Below are 4,712 nucleotides of genomic sequence, written 5' to 3' on the forward strand. Positions count from 1 at the left end.
TTGCTTTAACTGATCTCCTCGTTGATCCATGAAAGTCGTAAGAGATAGATCTGGAGTACTTACAGCGGGACCCTGAAGTAGAGGTAGGAGAGATTCCATATCGATCTCCCCTTGACGGACGATCTTCTGGTGGCGATCTACCGTGAAGTGTGACAAGTACTTGTCCGCCGCCTCCTTGCGCCCTTCGGAGAGTTTATGCAGCAGTTCCGCCTCTTCCTTGTCGCGTTGTTCGTTCCATTGCCGCATCACCTCCTTCTCATCGCGCATTACGAGGTCTTCAAAGGGCCTTTGGTCATCAGCCGGGAGCGCCTCCATGGCCGGTTTGATGATGTTGGTGGTGGAGATCTTGGTGTGATCCTTAGAACCGGCCATCTATGGGCCGATTTTTAGCAGGTCTAGACACCTAATCCCCAGCGGAGTCGCCAAAAAGTATGTTGACATCTTTTTGGAGGCGCCAATCACTCAAAAGAACCAGCGGCGGTGCTCTCTGGTCAGGCGCGGACGGTCCGCGGCACAGAGTCGGACGGTCTGCGACCTGGCGCGAGGCGGCGGTGCTCTCTGGTCAGACGCGGACGGTCCGCGGCACAGGGCCGGACGGTCCGCGACCTGGTGCAGGAGCTAGGATTCCCTACCTGACGGCCGGACGGTCCGCGCGTGCGCAGGGGCGGCGGAAGATCGCCGGCGGCGCCTGGATCTCGCTCCCGGGAGGGACCCCGTCGGGGAGGAGATATCCCAGGAGTTGTCTAGGCTCGGGCAGACCGACCTAGACTCCTCTAATCGACGTAGAGTCGAGGAGAGGCAGAGAATTTGGGGATTGGAATACTAAACTAGAGCTAAACTAGAACTAGGCTAGAACTACTCCTAACGCATAAGGTAAAAACGAGTAATATACTTGATTTGATCGATTGTTGGGGGTTCAATCGGCCGTAGCCCTTTATCTATATAAAGGGGAAGGTCTGGATCCGCTTCCAACTGATTTCCGAGTTAATCCCGCGGTTTTAAGTAACAAATCCTACGAGAAACTAGGAACCCTAACTGACTCTGCGCACGCGTGGACCGTCCGCGCCACCACCGCGGACCGTCCGGATCGCAGACCGGATCGTCCGCACGGCCATTTTGGTTTCCAACAAGATATCACGATTGTAAGGATGAAATATTGGTGTCAAGGTCTATTCAACCGATGCTATAAACTGCAGTGCTGAAATCTTATATTGTTATAGCAACGTGTTGTTCACAGTGTTAACATGATATCTCATCGTTTTGATCTATTTACTCTGTTCTTGAATATCTATGGTTCACTAATTTATTTTTAAACTAAAATGTGTAAGTAAAAAGAACACAGGATAAATCGTATGACTTTAACGTCACGTGTCACGCCACTTACCTTAAGATCTTAAAGCCGTAATAATACCAAATACGGAGTATATATGGTGTAGGCATGAAATTAAAAAAACTGCAATATTATTTAAAAAGTGTCGGTCTAATTGTTCATTCTTAAAGTACCATAAATATTTACTAATAACAACGAAGGGTCTCATGGCACAATGGCGAAGGCCACTTGTTGATAGTGCTCCCGCGGGGACGGCAGGGTTCAGTACACACGTATGTTTAGTGGTATTGCATGTTCACAGGCATTAGAGTTCTAGACCTCTTAATTTATTCTTAGCTTGTAAAGGATGCGTATGTGCAGCAGTGTGAGCTAGTATCGTTCTTCCTTGTACCCTCTAAAAAATTCTTACTAATAATAGATTTGTTAGTTTTAATAATTTGGTATCGTCGTTTATTAGCTTTATAAGCAGTTTATTTAATATTCGTAATTGAATTTGACGTGACATGAGTATTGATAGTACTAGCCGAGGAGAGGAGTACGTAGACAGAGGGCAGCAGTGAGTGGCGTAGGCTGACCCATCCCCATCACACAGCGGGCGACATCTGCCATCAATGCGGCCCTCCACAGCCTACCCCGCTCGCATTCATTGCACATCTTGTCCTCATACCTCTCCTTTCCAACACCTAATTAATGGCGCGCCCATACGTGCCTGATGCTGGCTCCAAACCCCGACCCTTTTCATCCCTCCCTCCCTCCCTCGTCGTCTCCTGACTTTGCTCGCCGGCCGCCCCGCCCACACCCTCCTCCTGCGCTACCACTGTCAGCAAGTGCACACCCTTCGAGGACAGCTGCTGTCGCCGCCAAGGCCGCAACCGGCCGTCGCTCCATGCTGCGGTAGAATTTAGAAACGAGAAGGGAGATGGCGGCCGAGGCGCTGGGGTTCATGGCGCGGGGAGCCAACGGTGGGAGGGCGGCGGAGCTCGTCACAAGGGACTTTCTCGGCGGGTGCGCCGCCACCGGCGACGCCAGGGACGCGTCCGCCAGGAATGGCACCGTGGTAAGCCCCTCGGCCCCGTGCTGTGTTTGAATTTCCTCTGCCTCCACCTCTGTTTTCCGATTCGGATCGGATCGGACCCGCTCGCGCGGTTTCCTTCTGGCCGCGGGTTTGCTCCCTCTGTACATGATGACGGCTGGCCAAGAAATCGAGCGATGTGATCGATCCTTCATTTCTTGTGTAGTGACAAGTTGTCAAATTGGTAGCGACAGATGTTTGATTGAGTTGAAAGAGGCACCTTGACCCCTAGGTGTTTTTTTTTAAGAAAAAGGAAAAACTTATCGCTACTAATTCCCATCGTAGAATGTTTTTTTTTCCTCCAAGCTACTAATTGGAAAACCATTCTACACTTTACGAGTACACAGTTTGTGGTTCGGTGGTTCCAAGTGGTTACTACCAGTATGATTTTTAAAAGTCATTTATTCTCCAAGTCCAAATTCCATTCCCCTTGTGATTACAGTTAGACCCTTTCTGGAACTCTGTTTTTTATATGAAGCAGTTGTTCTACCAGAATCCTTAAACATTCCCACTAAACTACTTTCCGTACGCGAAGACTAGAGTTCCCCAAATTAAAATTGAAGAAAACAAAATCTGTACTTGCACATGCTCTCTTATTGTGTATCATTTATTACTAGTATAGACTTGTTTAGAAGAATTGCCAGCATCAGTAGCTGCATTAGCTTATGCTTATACAAAATCATGTCAGTAATGTTTTGTGTGCCCACGTGCAGCCCGGGAGGGTGGCTCAGCAGAAGCACGCGTGCCCGGCAACGCCGATGGACCTCAACCTGTTAACAATAAAACTCTTTCATACCTCTCTTCATTAAATTGGTATATCATATCATCTTGGTTTGCTTACATGTCATTGTATTTAATGAGAATGAAATTTAGGTGACATACCCACTAAGAATGGTCTTATTCATTTCCAGCCAGCTAAAAAAAACAAATGTACACTTAATGCAAATTAACGTTGTCAGCTTACTACTTTGAACCCAAGATTAAAAAATGTTTTTAATTGACAAGCTAAGGGTCCCTTTGGTTAGATGGAATAATCTTTAGTTCCTGGTTTTTAGTCCAGTTTAATTTCTATTTTGCTAAACAGAAGGGCTAATATATAGACTAATGACACTTCGCTGACATTTTTTGATATTTATGCCCTCTTTTTCCATTTATTGGGTAGCATTTGTAATGTTGTCAGGAAGATATCTCTTGTGTTCTTCAGCTTGAGATACATATATTGCAGTCGTCAATCATTGTACTAGTGATCAAATGGGAGTACCACCTGCCAATAATTCTGCCGATACGATCGAACCCATGCGAGTCCACATGCACAGCCACATGCTCCGTCTGATTTGGACCAACCAACTCTCTAAGGCATACCCTATAGTATATATGCCATGATCTGCGAATAAATAAGACAGCATTTAATGACGCGTGTAAATAAGAGCGACGTCCACAGGAATCGCAGGCACACATGGAGGGAGGGCGAGGTCACGCTTGCAGTTGCAGGCACATGCCGCATCTACCTCTCCTACCCAGAGCGACAAGGGTCCTGTCGCCAATCCCCCAAACGGTTTGATTATGGCGTCTAGAGATGTCAATGGAGAATTCTCCACCAAGTTATAGCATCTTAAATCTATCCCTAACATGTTTGATCCATTCACATATCGATCCTCATACCTATAATAGGTGTAAAACTTATCTCATATCCATCCTCATTCGGATTTCGAGTCCCCAATGGGTCCTCATCCTTAATTAAGGGATAACTGGATACTAACAGCTAGCATAAACTATCCAGATTTCATACAACACCACATCAACAAACACTCATCCATAAACCATGATCCATTCATCCATCCATCCATTAGAAAAGAAATCAATACTTTTGGACCAATAGAAGTAATAGAGAAATGAAGTCTGCTCACCTTCCTTGGTCACCATCCGAGTTTATTGGCGCTGGAGGATCCATGGCCGTCATTGTCGTCCTAGGCTCCTAGCAGTCGGCGGTGCTCTTCGTCGCTGGTGAAGTCGCTAGTGTGTAATACCAGCACAACTGTCTAGGTGTGCAGTGGTTGACTGGCTGGGCAGGGCGTAGTGTATGGCTAGTTATTTTAGGGTTTTGTTTTTTTCTAGTCTGCTAGTTGTCATGCCGTGTTGCCTTGTTGGGCTAAGACCTAGGGCTTGGTGCGCTGGCGTGCTGGGTTTGATGGCCAGCTCGGCCTCAACTCATTCATATAAACAGGACAGGTGTACATATATGAAATACTCATGGGTAAACGGGTTCGGATTATTGTTTACCAAACCCACACTCGTCTACGCAATGTGTGG

General features: G+C 47.0%; 1 long non-coding RNA gene across 1 annotated transcript; it reads left to right on the top strand.

Annotated features, from left to right (window-relative positions):
• The first annotated feature begins 1,887 nt into the window (after nucleotides 1-1,887).
• LOC103626021 (uncharacterized) lies at nucleotides 1,888-3,645 on the top strand. The gene is made up of 2 exons (XR_552670.3): nucleotides 1,888-2,387; nucleotides 3,116-3,645. It is a non-coding gene; the product is annotated as an uncharacterized lncRNA (long non-coding RNA).
• The last annotated feature ends 1,067 nt before the right edge of the window (nucleotides 3,646-4,712 follow it).

This window comes from Zea mays, chromosome 5, assembly GCF_902167145.1.
Source record: "Zea mays cultivar B73 chromosome 5, Zm-B73-REFERENCE-NAM-5.0, whole genome shotgun sequence".
Classification (NCBI taxonomy): Eukaryota; Viridiplantae; Streptophyta; class Magnoliopsida; order Poales; family Poaceae; genus Zea; species Zea mays.